The sequence below is a fragment of the Equus przewalskii genome, chromosome 20, assembly GCF_037783145.1.
Source record: "Equus przewalskii isolate Varuska chromosome 20, EquPr2, whole genome shotgun sequence".
In the NCBI taxonomy this organism is placed as follows: domain Eukaryota; kingdom Metazoa; phylum Chordata; class Mammalia; order Perissodactyla; family Equidae; genus Equus; species Equus przewalskii.
Genome location: NC_091850.1, coordinates 3,812,044 through 3,832,828, shown reverse-complemented (window position 1 = coordinate 3,832,828; position 20,785 = coordinate 3,812,044). Strand labels below are relative to the sequence as shown.

At 48.5% G+C, this 20,785-nt stretch overlaps 1 protein-coding gene across 12 annotated transcripts in view; it reads right to left on the bottom strand.

Moving 5' to 3' along the window:
* The window catches only part of GATAD2A (GATA zinc finger domain containing 2A), a 97,850-nt gene extending 80,736 nt beyond the window's left edge, over positions 1–17,114 (bottom strand). For 3 of the 12 annotated variants that reach the window (XM_070586725.1, XM_070586726.1, XM_070586737.1), the window contains exon 1: positions 4,135–4,272. The gene's annotated coding sequence lies outside the window, so the exon portion shown is untranslated. Of the gene's footprint in view, positions 1–4,134; positions 4,339–16,486 lie in introns of those variants that run through there. The other 9 variants (XM_070586736.1, XM_070586730.1, XM_070586729.1 and 6 more) reach the window with 9 other exon arrangements.
* Positions 17,115–20,785: the final 3,671 nt, after the last annotated feature.

The following is a 20,785-nucleotide window of genomic DNA, read 5'->3' as shown; positions in this document are numbered from 1 at the left end:
ACCCTCCTCCCCCAGCTGCAAGTGCACCTGGCTATCTTTGAGGCCAAGCAGCCTCCAAGTCCTACAGCCTCAAATCTTCCCCAAAACTCCTACCTCAATTTGCTGGGAGCCTGCTTTCAGGAACTGTCCATCCCCTGCCAGCACATCCTATCTCAGATGCTGACCTCTCCGCACCTCGGACAGATATCAAGTCTTCAGTCCTTTCATATAAGGAGCCCAAGAACCAGGAATCAGGAGAACAGGAAGGCAAGGCCCCTGATAAATTCATCTGTGAAACAGGGGTAACTTTGAGAGGATCAAGAAAGAGAAAGTGGGTGTAGTGCACTGAGAAGCTGCAAGGGCCCTTTTCCCCACACCTTTGGGGGTTCTGAAAGATTCCCAGCCACTTTCTAAGGCTACCTGCAGGTATTCAATTAGAGTTAGGTTCCTTTGTCTTCTAAAACACTAACCTACATTTTCATCAGACAAAAAGAGGTCACAAATACAGCCTAGCAAGCAAGAGGAGGGGCAAGAAGCCCACGGTCTGACATTCCTCTTGACTAAAAAGTCCTGGATCATGTTTGCTGGAATCCACTCGTGTGCAAGATCTGTCCCGAGCTGGTACCTTTGTTTCTAAGTCTCACTACTTCCACCTCACTGCCATGATTTGAGTCCCCCCAACCTTTTTTTTTTTTTTTTTTTTATCTCAACCTTAACATGCTGCCTTCCTAATTCAAGTCAAAAATGTAGCTTTGCACAGTTAGGACATCAAATAAGTTTCGCTACCTGAGAGAACAGCAATCTGAGGCCAGACTGCCTAACTCACTTCCTAAAACAGTTTAGCTAACTCAAGAGCATCCATTTTAACAAACGACCCTGCACAGTTCTGTAAGCCTCAAACTATGACACTGCCAACTCGTTCTTCTGGTTCTGCTGCACTTCCCAACCCTACAACTGTTACTATTACCCCAGGATGAGTGCTCATGAACACCTCACCTACTCACTTGTTTCATAATCTTCCTAGTTTTCTACAATGAGCATAAATTAACTCAATTATCAGTCTAGGCACAATAACCTTGGCCGCTGCATTTAATGGCACAGAAATACCCCAAGCTCAAGCAGGCAGTTCTCCAGACAAGCATTTGAGTTGCCCATGCTTTTAGAGGCTAGCACACTGACAGTTGTTAACTGAATTCAGCGGTAAGGGCATTACATTTCTGTCTCTGTTGAGAACTGACATATCCAAAACTCTGTGGGTCATTCTTAATTTTCTCCCAAGAGAACAAACACCAGAAAATGCCACCATTTCCGAAAGGCTTTGCTATTTCCCCACCCACGTCCTTCAGAATTATCCTTCAGTTGTCTGCTAAGGCCCAACAAGGTCCTGGCTGAGCCTCTTCAAAGGGGTCCCAATGCTCTCAAGGTAAATCCCAGAACCCTTCAGACCCAACGCCCGCTCAGCTATGCTCCAACCACTCCGACCTTCCTTCAGTCCCAAGCACTCTCTCTGCCAGAAACGCTCTCTCTTTTCTCTTTTATATATGTAGCTCCTACTTGTCCTCAGATCCCAGTTGGTGGAAGGCCCCCTCAAGCTTTGCTCACCAGGTCATGGCGTCCTTTTCTCCTTGGCCCTTGTAAATTTCCCCACGTTTATGAGATTAATTATGACTTCTCTCCCACTAATCTCACAGTAAACTCTGCTGAGCAGGGATTCTTAGCACAGTGCTGGAGGCACTGTATGCACTCCGACATTTATTGAATAAGTCAATCCAGAAATCACTACTTGCAACGCCAAAAATTCACAAAATAAATGATGCAAAACATGTGAGAGGAGCTACTGAAGAGTTGAGAATTAGAGTCTTTAAAATGTGTTTTATTACTGAAATAAAAAATGCTCCTCATTGTTAAAATAATCATAAAATACAGAGATACCAAAAAGTTTAAGGAAAAAAACTACTGCTAACCCTAATCCAGAGATTTTGTTGTTGACATTTTGGTACAAATCCTTCCAGGATTTTTTCTACCAAGAGTAGCATTATTTCTTTCCTCACTATTAAAATATAACATTGTAGGCTCTGCCAAATGATACTGCATTAATAGAGATGACTTGACATTAAAAAAAATGATGTCATCTGAGTGGAAATAATGCATCCAAATCAGTAATATGGCAGTTATCCCATTCTCTACATCACATCCAAGACGACAGGCAATCCTCTGTAAAAATCAGCCTCAGAATTTTAGGGGAGGAATAAGGGATAAAAGATGAAGAGCAGAAGAATAAGTAAGGAGAAGGTCAAGCAAATTGCTCCTAAAAGCCCCCTTTTCAACTGCCTCCTCTAGAAAAGGGCCAACTTTTCTGAGTTGAAAGCTGAAGAAGTGAATGCACAGAGGCTTGGCTCCTTCAAGGCCAGCTGGTAACTCAGTTCTCCGAGGACAAAGCAGGGCTAGAACGGTGTCCCCAAGTCACCAGGTCATCTCCCAGCTCCCAGCAGAGGTACACTGGAACCTGGACAAGTAAATGACTTCGCGTTTTAGGAGCTCCCAGGAAATGCTCACATATTGGGTTTGCAAACAGGAGCATTGGTCAGCTCTGGTGCCCCACAGGGCAGGCTTAAGTCCAGCTCTGACCTTCACCACTCAGCAGCCTTGGGGAAGCAGCCTGACTCCCACTAGCCTCAGTATCCTCACATGTAAAGTGGTGATTATATTACCCCTGCCCATGGCATTGTTACAGGCACGGAAGATATCTCTGCACTGAGCTTGGCACACAGTAGGCACTCAAATCCGGAGACTAATATGATCTATTAGTCCTCCTCCACAGTTTGCTGTCAGGTCTAACAAGCTACTGATCTTGTGCCAGCAAACACTATTTCATGTAACCAAACTTAAAAGAAAACTTGTAACCACCATCAGAAGAAAAAAAACATCAACAGGACAGTCAGCCCAAGACTGAAGGAGCAGCCCGGAAGGCTGTTTGTCCGTCAGTTTCTGTGTGCTGCCCCAGCCAGAAGGTGTCACTGTGCGAAATGGACACAGAACCAGAGACTTAACAAGCACTGTGTACTCCAAGAAAACTCAAAGAAGTGAAAAGGTGAGGAAGAGAGAAAATTAAAAGCTCAAGTAACTAACTCGGACTTTGATCTAAAGAACTCAAAGCTCTTAAGATAAGGATGAACTACACACCTAAAGACGTTGTGTCAGATACAGAAAATTAAGCAGTCCCTGTAAAATTCCCAGGGCAGGGCAGAAACGCGCACCCAACAGTTGTCATTCAGTTTCTAAGGGAGGGGCCCCCATTCATTTCTGGGTCCCAGGGCAGTGCGCACACTCCAAATGTCAGTCACGCTGTAGGCTGGGGCCCTGCCCACAAGCCTTTCCTTGTTGAAGTGATCAATTCCGATTCTTGGCAATAATCCCTTTAAAAGGCCAGCTGCTGCTGTCTAGTCACTGATGCCGACCCATTCCAGGTGCGAAAAAGGAAATCAATACAGCCACCGCCTAGATGGGGAAGCAAATTTAAAGTGTAGGGCCCTGTGAAGGGGTGGAGCCCAGGGAGGGGAAGGGTCCCGCGGCTACCGGGGGTCAGGCAGGAACGGCGCGAGCGGGGGAGGGCTGGCCCTGCAGGCGTGGGCGCGCGGGGACTCTTATTCTGACACGGGATCCGCTGCCTCCGTCGCCGCCGCCGCCGCGGGGTTCAACGCGGCGGCCCGGCCCGCCTGGGACCCCCGCCCCCGCCCCAGACCTCAGCCCGCGCGCCCACGTGCCGCCCGCCGTCGTCCCCCCTCCCGCCCGTCCGTCCCGGCCGCTCTGAAGCGGCGCCTTGAGGCTCGGCCCCTGCCCAGGCCCCAGAGGAAGAGCAGGAGAAAAAGGGGCGTCGCCGCGACTTTCCGGGACCCCCAACCGGCCCGGCCCCCACGTGCCCGGGCGGCGTCGGAGCGCGGAACTTTCCAGGGCAGCGCGAGGAAGACGCTCCCGGAATACAAGGAGTAGAACTCGCTTGCTCTCACTTTTCCACACTGACGCGGGGGTCCCTCGCAGCCCCCCGATCCCCCAGCTCCCCAACCCTGCCTGACCCACGCCGCCACCGCCGCTCCAGTCTCCACGGCGCGCCCCGGATCTGACCCCGGCCCCCGCCAAGTTTGGTCCGGAACTTACCGGGCCGCGGGCCGGCCGGGCCCTAGGGCAGCGCGCGGGTTCGCCGGGCCGTGGAGCCGGGGTCGCCTGCCGGGCCGGGCGGCCGAGGGGCCGAGGGCGCCGGGCCGCGCGCGCTCGCTCCGCCTGTGGGGCCGCCAGGGCCCGCGGCGCTCGCTCCGCCGGTCCGCCCGCCCGCCCGCGCCGCCGGCCAGATAATGCGCCCCTCGGCCGCACACATGGAGCCCGGCGCCGGCGTCACCGCCCGGGACATGCGCACCAGGTCAGCGCGCCCGGCCCGCGGCCCCCAAAACACCGGGGAGCTCTTAAAGGCGACGCCGCCCGCCCGCGCCCGGCTGGGCGGGGCCAAGCGGCCTGTGGGCGGGGCCTGAGTGCGAGAGGCGGTGCCAGGTGGCGGGAGGGCGGGACCAGGCCGGCCAGGACCGCCCCGGAAGCACCGCCCCTCCCAGCTGCGGTTCACGCGACGCCCAGCTCCGCTCGCTGGTTTCCCACGCGGGCTCGGGCGGGCTTCCGTCCCGCGGAACCCCAGCGCTCTCCGCAGGACCGAGAGGTCGTCGCCAGCTCACGAGCGGCAGAACAGGGCGGGCTGCGCCCAGGGCTGACTCACGACGCGCTCACTGCTGACCTCGCTCCAGTTGAGCTGCGCGACCTCAGGCAACTCAGCTGCTTCTGAAAACGGAGGTTAGAATGCCACCCCCGCGGGATCGACACCCAGAAGCTCCCCTACAGGGAATCGGCTGAACCATCACTTCTCCAGCGCCGTGAACAAAGTTCTACGAAGAAAGCTCCAGACCCACCCACTCGAAGACACCTGGGGGATGACTGCTCTCCCTCTCCAGTTATCCCCGTCTGTCCCCGTGCCTCGGGGAGAAGGTGAAACCCCCCAGGAGGCAAATCTGCACCCTTCCCTCTCCAGTGACATAGAGGAAACAGGACATAGTCTAACCTAAGAGAGGATGAGCTTTGGAGATGTTAAACTACATAAAGCGAAACACAATTTCAATAGGGAAAATAAAAAATCTAGTATTACAAGGCTCTCAATATCAAGATCACGTTCTGAAAAATCACCAGATAAGGCCCTTTTCATATTCTTTTTCCAGCATTAAAACAAATAATTCATGATGAGACACCTAGACTCCTAAACAGTGGCTTTTAATTTTTTCAAAACACATCCTAATACATATTCATACAACTGAAACAAAAGTTTCACCAAACATACCTTTACCACTTACAATGTACTCTGATATTTTCTATTTCATTTTTAAAAAGAGAATCAATGTAATCTCATCCCACTATTGGTCTTGAGGGGAACCTTGAAAAACACTTAATGTAGAACAAGTTTTACAAATAAAATTGTTTTTCTGCTATGTGGCCAGCCCCCAACAAGAAGTTCAAAAAAGGCCATTTTAATTCTGTGCTGCGTTTCTCACATAATCAGTAACTTTTTGTCGTTGATTCCACCGCTGTCCCCCCACACCACCACCAAAATCTTTCAACTGTTTGATGCAAGATCTGGCACAACCTCCCTGGGGGAAAAGAGAAGCATTCCTCAAACTAAAAATGATACAAAATATAAATTGTTGACCCCCCAAACGCCTTCCTTAACCAAGTTTGGTGAGGGATTTGATTTGCTACAAAGAAATTCAAATGTTCAAATTCAAAAACCAAACAAGAACAGTCTTATTCTCAAACAAGTGACTTGGTATAGAGAAGCAGGAAGCTCCCTGATCCCATGTGCAGGAATGGGTTAAAGCAATTACCAGGATTTTCTCTCTAATTCAGCAGCCTTATATTTTGAGAACTGCTTTACACCATAACAATTAATCAGATGATGTATATTAAAGCAATACAAGCAAAATATTATCTCAGCTCCTCACCTGGGTCTTGATTAATGCCAACTTAATTAACTACAAACGGAGCAAAGTGTGGTCAGATGGGAGACCACAGACTTGAGATAGATGTAGGGATTCCAGAGTCTGAGCTGACAAGCCCTGTGTGTCACCAAGGCAACAACCACTCTGTTTTAAAGAGGGAGGCATCAGCTGCAACATATTAATGACACACCCCTGTGGACTGAGAGGTGCACTGGTGACAGGTGGGCTGCTCCAGAGGGCAGTACCAACTTCTCCAGCTGGGAAAGCAGGGGCGGGGGTGAGGTGAAACATAGGGTTTATTTTTGTGATAGGAAGAGAAGGCCAGGTGTGTAGATGGAAAAAGCAACAGTGAATGCAGACCCGTTTGGGGTCCCCAAGGCTCAGGCAGGCAAATGCTAAGGCTGCTTAGACTAAAGACCTTGCCGCCTTGGTGCCTAGTACTGGACTAAACAGCAAATAGTTCAGCTGGGTGATTATGAAATATGATGCAATCACCTTCAGATGCCATTCTAAAGCTGAAGAAACTCTAATTAGAGACAACGAAGGCCAGAACCAAGTTTTTCTTGAAGTTTTTCCTCTGCCCTAAGAATAAGGCAGTCAATGAATACTTATGAATACCCGTTAATATTTTAAAAAACACTTGTTATTTAAACAAAATTTTCTTTCAAATTCACTTTAAACTTCCTATCATTCATACACCAGATCCTTGCTCATAATAACCAAGCCTCCTTCCACATTAACCACTGCAAAAATATTCTAATTATCTTTCTAACGTACTATTAAACTTTTTTTTTTAAGATTGGCACCTGAGCTAACAACTGCTGCCAATCTTCTTTTTTTTTCTGCTTTTTCTCCCCAAATCCCCCCCAGTACATAGTTGTATATTTTAGTTGCAGGTCCTTCTAGTTGTGGCATGTTAGACGCCACCTCAACGTGGCCTGACAAGCAGTGCCATGTCCGCGCCCAGGATTCGAACCAGAGAAACCCTGGGCCGCCAAAGCGGAGCGCGCAAACTTAACCACTCAGCCACGGGGCAGGTCCCTAGCTACACTTCTAAACACCATCTGAGCCTGTTCCTGCAGAGGGACTGAAGAAAAGAAATTTGGGCCAAATTCCATGTTTGTGTCCTCTTTTACAGCAGAAATTGGTCAAAGGCTCCACAGTAGTGTGAAACTGACTGAAAAGGAGTAGCATCATCTACTGAATGTTTGAGGTACTGTACTTTTTTGTTTTCGATCAGAAAATTTCTTTAAAGTTTCTGGTGGATAAAATTTAAGATTCTTACAGGATGAACACAGATCAACAGAACTGTCAGAAACCATGCGTCCCAAGGGTTTTGCAAGGGAACCTGCAGGCACTGGCTCCACAAGTTCACAGGCTGGTGGCACAGAAACACAGAATGATTTCAATGCAGAAAATTCATTCATGGGAAAGACTGAGGAATCACAGAGGAAGGGGCTGCTCTCCTGCTCAGAAAGGGTCTGGGAAATCTTTGTGGATGTGACAATTGAGCCAGGTCTTAATGGATGAGCATCTGAGGCATCCAGAGCAGCAGAGGGAAAGGCCAGAGCTGGTTACACCTGGAGTGTGGGGGCTTTGGGGCAGAAAAGGCTGAAAAAGGATGGAGTCATTATCCTTTAAACTTTCTAGATGCCTTTCTCTCTCAAAACACATAATGAATTGTTGACTACTTACTTAAATTCACAAGCTAAGCAGAACTAGTTATGTAGACTTTAACTAATTTTGAGATTACTGCTATCTAATAGTGATACCAGAATGCCCCTTGTTTTCTGAGAAGCTCTCTAAAGAATAAACAGGTTGTTCACTCAAAAGTGTACCAAGTTTTAAAAAAAAGTATCCTTATGAAAAAGAGCATTGGCTGCTTTCCATACTTTGCATTTTTAGTACTCTAAAGTCTAAAACTGTTTTCACTGAGTTTAGGGACAATATAACCACAATCTCTCAAAGAGAATTGTTTTAAATTTTCTTTCTTTCTTTTTTTTTTTTTTTGAGGAAGATTAGCCCTGAGCTAACATCTGCCACCAATCCTCCTCTCTTTGCTGAGGAAGACCGGCCCCGAGCTAACATCCATGCCCATCTTCCTCTACTTTATATATGGGACGCCTACCACAGCATGGCTTGCCAAGTGGGGCCATGTCCGCACCCGGGATCCAAACCAGAAAACCCTGGGCTGCCGAAGTGGAACATGTGAACTTAACCACTGTGCCACCAGGCCGGTCCTCTAAATTTTCTTATTTCACCCCAAACTCATGCTCACATGGTGAGATACAATGCAATTGGTTGGGAAAGGACAGGAAAAGATTCATTTCTATGTGAATTTGGTTTCCTTAGTACTTTGATATTTTTGGCACTTTTTTCAAACACCAGAAAATAGTTAAAAGGACTATTATAATGCTGCTTTATGAAAAATATGATACTCCAGACACATTACAGCTGCTACGACAAATGTCATTTTCATTTTTTACTTATTTATTTTTTTTTGCTGAGGAAGATTCACCCTGACCTAACATCCACCACCAATCTTCCTCTTTTTTTGCAGGTGAGCCACCACCACAGCATGGCCACTGACAGATGAGTGGTGTTGGTCCACACCTAGGAACCGAACCTGCGCTGCCGAAGCAGAACATACCAAACTTAACCACTAGGCCACTGGGGCTGGCCCCATCAATGTCATTTTTAAATCATGACATTCTCACACGGGATAAGGAGTTTGTGGGAGACAGAGCAGCACCCATTTGCCCCATCCCTGTCATGCATGCTGAAAAGCTCTGAAGTGCAGCTCTCTAGAGGTGGGCCACTTTGTCAGCGTGTGTCTGTTTTGTTTTGAGTGTCGTTCTAACCACGATTCTGAACACTTTAGTGTTGATGCATCGTGGAGTTCAGGCTCCATCTGCAGTTAGTCTCTGTGTGGCCCTGATGATATCCCACTATTACAGAGTTCTGAGCACAAATACTTCCCTAAAGGGTTAAATACTAACTGCTCAGAAGTATCCTCGTGAACCGGAAGTGTATCTCCCACTCTGTTTTCATCTGCATGTGTCACCAGTTGGCAAGGAATATCTCTTTTGTATCTATACAAGACTTACAAAAAAATGCCCATCTAATTTACATCAATTTTAAGTCTTTGAAAAATTAGTAAGTGAACCACGTTTTCTATGAATTAAAAGGAAAATAAAGTCAGAAAACTACCAGAAAAGAAAAAGGCTATATGACAGTCTTAAGTCTGCTTAGCAAAGAAACAGTGTTAGTCACATCATCAGTCTGGTAAAAAACATCCTTCGTTTAGACAAGAAGAAAACTATGTTTTAAAAACTTGGTATCCAGTTCACACCCCACTCCCCAGGTGTTAAATGGCAGATCTTCCAACTTGACATAGGAAGGAGGAAAAATATTCCTCCCAAAAGTTTTCCTAATAAGATGGGTACTCCCCTCCTCTGCTGGTCCCCAGCATTTCACTATAGAAAATACAGGTGGCAAGTCTTTGTAATTGTCTCCTTCAGCTTGATAGCAAACACCATGCCCTCTAGCATGCTGACCTAGTCAGGCCTACATTTTACCAACTCCTGATTTGGGAAGAGTAAGATCTTTATTTCAAATTTACATCAAAAGTCAACCTTCAATAGAGATGCTTTGAGAGGCTAAATATAAAGCTTGGAAGCTTTTAAGTATAAATATAAATATAAATATAGCCTAAACCTTGAAAATGCCATGCAAGTTAAAAAATTGTTCTGCTGTGTTAAGAATTTTAGACTGAGGCCAGCCCGGTGGCATAATGGTTGAGTTTGCGTGCTCCACTCCAGCAGCCTGGGGTTCACGGGTTCAGATCCCAGGCATGGACCTACACACCACCATCAAGCCATACTGTGGCAGCGTCCCACATACAAAATAGAGGAAGATTACCACAGATGTTAGCTCAGAGACAATCTTCCTCAAGCAAAAAGAGGATGATTGGCAACAGATGTTAACTCAGGGCTCTAAAGTTTCTACTGCATACAGGGCCTCCCATGGTAGTTTTACAAAGCAACGAAGACAAATAATAGCAAACTATTCTTCAAGAGCACACTTTTGTAGAAGGACCAATCTACCATCTGCTTCCTTAAGTTCTATACACATCTCCAGAGCAGCCCTCTGCAGGCAAGCTTCAGCAGGGAATACTGACAATGCAACAGGAAACCATCCTGTTGGCCACCCTGCCAGATAATCCTGAGTTTGTGGGTACATTAGCTTAGCCCCCAGAATTGCCAAATGCACGTCCACTGGCGGCTTCTAGCTATGACAAAGCAGCTTACGTGTTTTCTATGCTCAAGTTGAGGCCCAAGAACTCAGCCTGGAGGGCGGAGGAACAGGAAGTAAAGAGGGAGCAAGCATCCACTTCCCAAGGACAACAGAGCCTAGAGGTGGGAGCCTGGTCATGTGCAGAGTTGCATTACTTGTCCACGCCCACTTCCGGCCTGGGCCTGCCTCTTCACCTCCGGAGTCAGTACTTGGGTGGAAGGAAAGAAAAAGAAGACAGACTACCAGAAACTCTCCTCATAATAACCTCATCCTCTGCTGGAGCGTATGCCCACTCCTGCTCTCTGGCTCCACCCCTCACAGATACACTTAAGAAAAGCACCTGTCACATAATTGATATGTGGATTAACATCAAATCTGGCCACAACATAGGAAAGTCAAAATAGCACTTCAACCAGTCTGAGTGTAAGAGGGAACCCTAGGGCAGGAGGAACTCCGTGCACCAAGAACCTACTAATACACAACAAAGCAGTCTATTTGAAATCTCACTTTTCCTATGCCACAAACAACAGCCAGGCACTCCTTTTGTCTGAATTTTTTTTTTTTTTTTAAGATTTCAAACAAGGTGGGAAGGGTTTTTAGAGCTGTTTATCTCTTTGCAAAATATGCACTGCCATGAACAAATGCACAGGATTCCAAAAACACACTGCCACCGACTTCAAGAAAAGCAAAGCTAAAAATGCTCCTGGCAGTGACCATCCCAGACTCTCTCCTTTCTCCAAGATTACAGCCACAGTCATCTTGGATCAACTAGTGCCAATTGCCAACAATCAACTGGAAAAATGCCATAATTTCTGCCTCTTTTTAGAGACAGGAAACAGAAACAAGGAGCCCAGTGAGGAAATTAGAAGAGTAGTGAGGTTTCACTTCTAAACCTGGAAGAAACTCCACCCTAAGCTCCCAACATCCAGAGATATTCCCAAAAAAAGCCCTGGGATATTCTTTCATTCTTTTGTTTACTTGTCTGCAACTGGGATATAAGCTCCTGGAGGGCCAACTGCATCCGTCCTGCTAGGTTCCCAGCACCCAGCATGGTGCACCTGGGTCATCACAGGCACTCATTCATTGCTGAATTACTTGCTGTCACAGGAAGTTACATGTGCCAGAAGATTTAACACTTTCTATTTTTCAATCCAATTTAAGTTGCATTTTTTAAAAAACCTACCTTATGGCCACACAGGAAAACCTGTGGTAAGTAACGTCCTTACTTGAGTGCTCAAATGTCCCTTATAGGCCAGTTTGGAGGGATAAATTCATATTCAAATGAAGTACCAGTATAAACAAAGGCTACTGGGCTGCAGAGAAGATAAAGCCAAACTTAATACTAGAAGTTTAAAATAACACCGTCCATTCATTTGGATGGAACCACTCCATACAGTAGATATTTCCCAATTCCAAAAGAGGTCAGCTTCTTTCTTATCATCAAGATCCCACAGGGATTTAACGCCCCCAGTGCTGTCTCCAACAGGAAGGAAACCCTGACTTCCCTAGCTATTTCAGTTATATAAATCAACAGTTTATCATCCAGAGTTAGATGCTGGGCAGTGTTGGGACCCACATGCCTTTTAGAGCTGCCCACCAATGGATAACCACGTTACATTACATCTAATAAATGTACCTAGATCAATATCATTTCTAACTACCCAAGGGTTTTTATTGCTGTAAGAATCTTTCAATCAAAAAAAAAAAGTTTAAAAAACTTCCTGTTAGATAAAAGAGACTTGGTGGTGGCGCCACCATCCACCAGAGTGAAGTCTGTAGCACACAAGAGACACAGCATAATTTCAAAAGGGATAGTGATCCCTTTAAAGTTGTTTACTTTATTTTTTATATTTTAAAAATAATAAACTTTGCTCTTTTCTCATATAATGGAATAACTATCCTTAAAAGAATTAAGAAAAATTTAAATAAAATTTAAATAAAGTCACTTTTTTTTTTTTTTAAAGATTGGTACCTGAGCTAACAACAGTAGCCAATCTTCTTTTTTTTTTTCTCCCCCAAATCCCCCCAGTACATAGTTGTATATTTTTTAGTTGTGGGTCCTTCTAGTTGTGGCATGTGGGACACCATCTCACCGTGGCTTGATGAGCACTACAGTGTCCGTGCCCAGGATCTGAACCGGCGAAACCCTGGGCCACCGAAGCAGAGCTCACGAACTTAACCGCTTGGCCACGGGGCCAGCACCAGTAAAGTCACTTTGTGTGTGTGTGTGTGTGTGTGTGTGGAGAGAGAGAGAGACAGAGACAGAGACAGAGAGAGAGACAGAGACAGAGAGAGACAGACAGACAGACAGACAGACAGAGATGAGGGTGGGAGAGGGGATGTTTCAAGAGGGGTTGGGGGAGGAAAGAAACCTTTTCTTCAAACTTGGGAGCAGCCCAGTGGGGCCCTAGCTCAGAGTTTCACCCATTATTTCTCCCTGGGTTTTAGCTATCAGGGGCAAGTGCCATCCATCTCCACACTAGTAAATGAAAAAGGCTGGGCCCAACTCACTGGCCCTGATTTTAGGGCTTTCATTAATTGCTAAGAAAGAATCCTCTCAAAAAAACAAATGTCCTGCCCACCCCCAACCCCCAGAAGCTGAGTTAGCATCTCCACAGCTCTCTAGATACTGGAAGTTCAAGGTGAATCCTGATCTCCTGTGGACACTAAGCCACACACTGGCCCTCTCAATGTTCTATTATTGTGTGGTGTCAAATGCCTTTGTACATCACTTTCTCATTCTTTTGTCCCCAAATCTGATCCATTACCCTAAGAAAACAGTTGTTCTTTCAAGGTTCTAATGCATAAGAAGAGATCAATCACCAGGTAACTGCTGCATATCACTCACTCAAGCAGTCTCAAAATATAGATATAACCCTTTAGGTTTATGGTTCACCCACTTTTTTCTTCTCACAATTCTTCAAGTTCATTATAATCTTCTGGTTTGCCTATGGTCTAATTATAGTAATACATCTCCCTACTTGCCCTTAAATCACAAATTACTCCATTTTACAGAGGGAAAAGGCAAGGCCAAGGCAAACACAAACGGCTGCCAAACAGCAAATGCATCTCACATCTGCTATCTGAACACAGGAAAATGCTACAAGACCCAGGAGGACAGTGGGTTTTGCAAGAGACATACCAAGTTTCTTTCTCTTTGGGCATATTTAGCCTTGGCTGAATGTCAAGTGCTTCCTAGTCTGGGAGCCCAGGCCAAAATCCTAATCTCCTGCGTACAACAACAAACCTTTATTGCACGTGTGCTAGGTGCTACGCTGGCCGCCTCCCGTTCATTATCTCAGATTCATTCATTCATATGTCTAGGAAGCACATCCCATGTGTAGGCACCTTCACATACATTTACAGAGATATGACCCCTCAAATATTTAGTAAATGCCGATTCTGTGCCATAACTTGTCCAAGGCCACACAACTAGGAAGGACAGACCCAGAATCTGAATCAGGTCCTTCTGACTTCAAAGCTCCCCCTTCCCTTTCTAACACTCCACTTTGCTGGTCCTGTGGGTTTCATTTAAAATAATAAATGTGTGTCGGCACGTCTCTGCCCTGTCTCAGGACACCCTAAGCCCTGAGCTCCCACTATCTTTCCCCTTCCCCTCAGGGCAGTGTGTACAGCTGACCAGGAAGAGGCAGTAGAAGAGCAACCAGGTCTGCAGCAGCTTCCTGCCTGGACTTGACTACTCCAGGAGCAGAGGGCCCAGGAAACTCTCCAAACACTTCTCCACAGAAGAAAATAGCTCGAGTTGAAACTTGTGTCCACATGGTCCATCGACAGATTTAGAACTCAAATTATAGCCTCAGCAGGAGTCTTCACAAAGGACTCAAATTAAGCAAGATCCAGATGGAAATGAACAGGAGAGAGACAGCCTTAAGTAAAACTGTAAAGTGAACTGCTGTTCTAGCAGAGTCAGAGGGAAGAACTTGTTGAAATGCTAAACCAAACAGGAGTTCAGCCTACATTTCAGAACTCCACTTCAGGAACGTTCTCCCCACGTTTTTAGCCTGAGACTTGTGTGTGGACATGAAGTGGTTACGAGTTACTCAGGTTTCAAACTGAGTTCATTCCTGTCTTTTGGACCATCTCTCAATGCCAGCATTCATCTACTTGGGCTCCAGAGAGCTTTGCATTTGGCAAAGCAGATAAAATTAGCTACTGGAGTGAACTTGGAATCCAGGGTGGGCCATTAAAAAAAGGTACATATGAGATTTGTAAAAGCCACGTAAAAACTTCCTTTCAGCCAGGCTGAAGTCACCTAAAACTTAAGAGAAATGAAGTCAAATCCCTGTGCCTTGCCTCCCTTCCACCCTTCCTGGCTCTAAGGTGACCCATTTCCTGCTTCTTGCTCTGCCTTTCAAACCAGAGCGGCCCACAAACTGAGGATCCTCTAGAGATCAAGGAGTAAATCAGAAGGCCTAGTGAGAGAAAACACAGCAGAAAGACCTGAAGGAGCATTTCTCTTCTCCTTTTTTTTTGGCGGGGGGGGGGGGGGGGGCGGGGGGGGCGGGGGGGGGGCGGGGCGGGGAGGACAGAGGGATGGGACAGGAAGTGGGTCGTCCCACAGTTTGAGAGTGTGATAATCTGGGGACAATGTTCCAGCCTTGTCCTTCCTGCCTTCACACTGGCCTGACAACACTGTGGTGGCCTATAGCTCAAAAATGGAGTAACCAAGGTAGTCATCTGGCAACAGCTCCCGCTCCCCCCAATCTAGCAGGTCTTAAAGGACAAGAGAAAAAGTGTTTTTTGCCTGTCTCCCATTTCCCTTCCAGCCACAAAATCCACCAGGTCCCTGGAAGCTCAGGTAAAAGTTCAGAAAAGACCCCAAATTTGGTAAGAAAGAAGACTGGAAGAGGGGGCACATTTCTGGCCTCTCCTTCCAGAATGGAGGGAAGTCAGTGCAACAAACAGAAATAGGGGAATCTTGAAGTCGGGGGCTCCAAGGAGAAATGAATTGGTTTCTCCCTTAGAGAATCAGAAGGAAAACCTCAAGAAAGGGGGAATGTCCTCAGGCAAGTGGGAGGGGAACCCCTTGGAATGCAGGGGGACCCCTTAGAGAAGTGGAGAAATCCACCCTGTCTCTCATCAGGAGGGGATATCTTGGAAAAGTGGAGGCATGCCTCAGAGATATGAGGGGCCCGTAGGAGCAGGACATATATTAGGGGGAGAACCTCTGCAAACGCCTCTAAACATTGCAGCATCCACAGATTAGTAGGTGATCCAAAAGAACTGGGAAATATTTTGGAAAAGTGGGGAACTTTTCCTCAGAAAACTGAGGATCCAGTCAGACATATGGGCATTTCAGAGTAGTGGGGAACCCATTAGGAAAGTGAAGGAACTCATCAACAAAGAGGGGGTCCCAACAAAAGTGGGGACAGCTCAGAAAAGTGGGGAACATCTCCAAGAAAGATTCTGACGGAAGTAGGAACACCTCAGATTAGTTGAGGGTCACTTGGGAGAAGGAGAAGATCACCCAAAGAAGTGGGGACAGAAAAACAGGGAGATCATCTCAGAAAAGGGGGGTAAAGGGGACCTAGGAAAAGTGGGAGGCACCTTAGAAAAGCAAGGGGAGAAGGGGCACATCAGAAAAAGGGGACAGCAGCTCCGAGAAGCAGGGATCTCCTCAGAGATGTGGGGGTCCCCCAGAGAAGTGAGGGGGAGGGTCCCCAAGAAGCAGAGGTGTCTCCTGAGAGAAGCAGGGGTCCCTCAGAGAAGCAGGGGTCGCCTTAGAGAAGTCGGCAGAGGGAGTCTCAGAGAAGGGAGGAGGGGTCTCTCAGTGAAGTAGGTGGTCCCTCAAAGAGATGGGGGTGTCCCTTAGAGAGGGGTGGCCCTCAGAAAAGCGAAGCGTCCATCAGAGAAAGGGGGTCCCCTCAGAAAAGTGAGGGTCTCTCAGAGAGGTAGGGTCTCTCAAGAAAGGGGCTCCCCTCAAGAGGTGGGGTCACTCAGAGAGGTGGGGGCTCCCTCAGAGAAGGGGGCTCCCCTCAGAGGAGCGGGGCTCCCGGAGAGGTGGGGTCCTTCAGAGAAGTGGGCTCCCCTCAGAGAGGCGGGTCCCCTCGGACAAGGGGGTCCACGCACTGGAGGCGGTCCCCTTGGAGAAGCGGAAGCCCCAGACAAGCCCGGGACACCGGAAGCCGGGGACCCGCCACCAGCAGCGCCGGCCCTTCACTCACCGAAGTTGCTCGGCGCCCCCGCTGGCGGCTGTTAGGCTCCGGGCGGCCCCGGGTGGCGGGGTCGGGTCCGGTCCGCTCGGGTCCCGAGGCGGCGGCTCCCTCAAGTGGCGCACGCGACGGCGACGGTGGCGGCGACAGGGCGACAGACAGCCGACCGATCGACTGAGCGGGCGGCGCGAGGCGCGCTCCGGCGGCGGGGGTGCGCGTGCGCGCGCCGGGGCACTGACCCCGGGCGGGAGGAGCTGCCGCGCCGCGCTTGGAGCCGCCGCTCGGTCTCGCCGCTGTGTCTCACACTGAAATTGCCCGCTTCCCAGCCTGGCTTCCCCGGTTGCTAGGCAGATTTCGCCTCACACACTTCCGGGTTGAGGCGCGTCTCGGCGAGTGGCGGCACGGCAGGCCAATGGGGTCCAGCCAGGGCTCCCGGGATCCGCGCCCCATAGAGGGCGTGACCGGCCTCACGACGGACAGTGCCCGGCGGCCAATGAGCGCGCGGGCCGGCTGGCCCTCGGGATCGCGCCGGAGGCCTGGGCGGGCCCGAGGAGGTGGAACGGGGTGACTGACAGGAGGCCTACCAATAGGAGAGTGGAGCGGGCCTCAGGGCCAGTCAGGGTCCTTCAGGGGCGGGGCTAAGACTTCGGGGCGGGAACGCCGCGAGGGGCGGGGCTTGGGGACGCGTCAATCCGTGGCCGGCTCGCTGGGACCCGGGAGGGCGGTTCGGCTGGGCAGCCGGGCGGCCGACAACTGGCTGGGCTGGGGGTTCCACGCAGCGCTCAGCAGGGGCGCCCCACCCACAATGCACCGGAGGCGGCCTGGGCCAAACGGGCGTGGGATGGTTACGCCAGGCGGTGGGCGGGGCCGCGTGAGGCGCGCTCTGAGGGGACGGAGAGAGCCGTGGCTCGGCCTCCTTTCCGAGGTGGGGCGGGGGCGGGGTTCGTTGCCCCAGCCCTCTTTTCTGACTAGAGCTTTGAGTTCGACCCTCTTCTGAAGAGAATCTTGGGGATTCTTGCTCCTGGTCCCCGTTCTGTGGAGAATCTTCGGGATTCTTTTCCTGGTCCCTGTTCCGAGGAGAATCTTCAGGAATCTTGCCCGTGGCCCCTCTTCTGAAAAGAATCTTGGAGGCTCTTACTCTGGCCTCTTTGCTGAGAAGAGTTTTGGCGATTCTTACCCTTCCCGCTTTTCTGAGGAGAATTGCCAGGATAAGCATGACTTTGTAGATTCGGGACCCCAGCTCTCTTCTCTAAGAAAACTTGTCGGGGCTCGGGCCCCTGTCCCCTTTGCTAAGGAGACTTTGGGGAATTCCGGACCCACTGCCTTTCCCGAGGAATATTTGGGGAGCACTATTGGGGGCCACTGGCCCTCTCCCTCCCTTGTCTGAGCAGTAGGGGCTGTGTGCCCCTGGCCTTCATTTCTGAAGATAACGGGAAATTCCTGCCTTGTATGTCCCTACCCCCACCAAAGGAGAAATTTGGAACTTCACGCACCCACTTTCTCTCTGCAGAGAGGAATTGCAGGAGGTTGTGGCTTCCTCAGCCCTTTTACTCAAGAAATGCCAGGGAGTTGTGCTCTCTGCACTTTTTCTAAACAGCATCTGAGTGTTGCAGAAAGTGTTCCTCTTTTCCTAAGAACTGCGACCATTTGCCTCCTCTGCTCCAGAAAATTGTGAGGAGTGTATACTTCCTTTCTGGAAAAGCTACCCATTTAGCCCTCCTTCCTCTTTGAGGAGAATTTTTCTGAGGAACATCCACTCCTTCCCAAGAGTCAAGCCTGTGGCCCTTTCTGATTCCGTCACCTGTCAGACTCTTCAGCCCATTTCCTTCTCTGCAGAGTAGGACCCTCCCAAGAAGAATTCCTGCTTCCTACCTACCCCCAGACAAAACTAATCAGTCACTCTAGACTCCTGTAGCACGCATGGTGGCCTACCAGGTGCCCTCACTTCTGTCTTCCCCTGATTGATCTGATCTCCTCCCCTGATTTATCCCCAAAGAACCCAGTTTTGCCCTTAGTAGGCAACCAAATGTCAATTGTATCAAAGGGGTGAAGAAGGCAGTAATGAGAATGATCCACAACACCGTGAGGATTCAATATGGCAAAATTTTGTCACCCCCACTTTGTGCACAGAAGTGTGCAAGGTGCTGAGATACCTAAATTATAGGATGGAACTTCTGAGCCAAGATGAACACAGTAAAGAGAAATAGGCCTGTTAGGCAAGGTAGAATGTTATACTAAAGGGATATCAAGGAGCCGGCCCCGTGGCACAGCAGTTGCTCTTCAGTGGCCCAGGGTTCACCAGTTCGCATCCCAGATGCAGACATGGCACCGCTTGGCACGCCATGATGTGGTGGGCATCCCACATATAAAGTAGAGGAAGATGGGCATGGATGTTAGCTCAGGGCCAGTCTTCCTCAGCGAAAAGAGGAGGATCGGCAGCAGTTAGCTCAGGGCTACTCTTCCTCAAAAAAAAAAAGAGATACCAAAAAAATGTTGTAGGAGTGTAGAGGAGTAAGGGATTAAATGAGATAATGGATGTGAAAATGCTTTGTAAACCATGAAGCAGTGTGCTGGTGTGGAAAGGATTATTGTTATTGTTACAAATGGGCTGACATTCCTAGAAGAGGAGTAAAGAATAAATTCTGAGAGTTAGGGTGGTGGGAGGTTGGCAGCGAGTCCTGTAGGGCCTGACTCCCTGAGTGAGCTCAGCCTGGACCCAAGTGGCAAGGCTAACAGAGTCCTTGGCTAGGGAAGGAAGCCACTGGAAACATGAAGACAACGTGTTCCCAGAGCTCCTTTGCACCTCTGTTGTAGCATTTACCTCATTCTGCAAGTGTCTGATGGATGGACAGTAAACACTTGGACTTTGGTGGCTAGCAGAATTGGGGTCTGCCTGCCACTCCCTAGCTAGGCCGGTTACTTTCCTTAACCATATCAGAAATGAGAACACTGGTCTCTAAAGGTTACGCTGAGGATTATGAGCTCGAAGTACCTTGCACTGTGCCTTGTACACAGTAGGGGCTCAGGAGATTTTCATTTCATTCCAGTCACTAACCAGGATGCTTTCCAAGAGCAGGAGTCCAGCCTTATTCATTTAAGTAATCCCTCAGTGCTTTTATAGTTGCTAGATTGAACTGGGATCAAAGAACAGCTCATTGTCCAACCCCTTCATTTTGTGTATGGGAACCTGAGAGGCCCAGAGGGCAACTGTGACTTGTTCACATCCCACCACCTACTTTAGTGGCTGGCTCCTAAGCTTGCATTGCCTTAATCTCACTTTGGGCCTATGTGCAGGAAAGGGGAGAAGAAGAGGGACCTGTGCCCTTGAGTCCTTGTGCAAAGCAGAGCCATGTTAAGAACCTAAAACTCCCTGAACCTTATCTCTCTCTTAGGCAAGCTGTGGGAAGGTTCTGGACACAGGACTAACAGAGTCCCCAAACTCAAGAGCAAATGGCAAGTGGGGGGCCCTGACCAGGGTCAAGGCTACCTAAGTTAACTTTGTCAAAGAGAGATTGCTAATGAACTGAGGTTATTTCAGGGCTACCCTATGTAATTTCCAGACTGATCCCTGGAAATGTCAGGACCTATAATTATATGTCACCTTTTTATTTTAAGAATGCACAGAATTTCTTTGATTCTCTAGAAAAAGGCATTGCCTGGAGGCAGAGATGTTGGATTAAGCAACCTCTGTGAAGTCTGGAATCCTAAGCATAAATAAGCATAAACCCATTTGGCTAGAAAATTGTATCCTCGAAGAATCCAAGGCAAATGGGCATTCATCAGAGGGAATGAAATGCCCCACCAAAACAGATGACATGACCACAGCTTCTGACACAAAAAATGAAAAGAAAAGCGCATAATCCATACCAAGGATGGACTTTCCTTTTCACGGTGGTATCAGCGATTGCATCTCTCTGCATCAAGGCGTGTCCCTTCCTGGGTCTGGGAAATCATGTGGGCAAACTGGCTAAGTGACATTCACATCCAAATAGAGAAACTGGAACTGAGCCAGGTGACTACACAGGCAGCAAGGAAGACAGGGCCTCAGTGGTAGTTAGAAAAATGAGAGCTGGTGGGTGCCAGCCCACAGAGACCTCCTGTTGGTGTTGTGGCCTTGGACAAGGAAGAGTGCTCACTGACAATGAAGAATGACAGCTGGTTAATACCAGTGGGAAGTGTACTAAGTACAAATGTTAAAGCTCTCCAGTGTCACTGGATGACACTGGAAGTTCAGGTGCACAGAGCAAAGTGCCCCTCCATCATTGCCTCCTAAGATTGTGGGACTGCATAATTCATTTGGGTTTGCCAAGC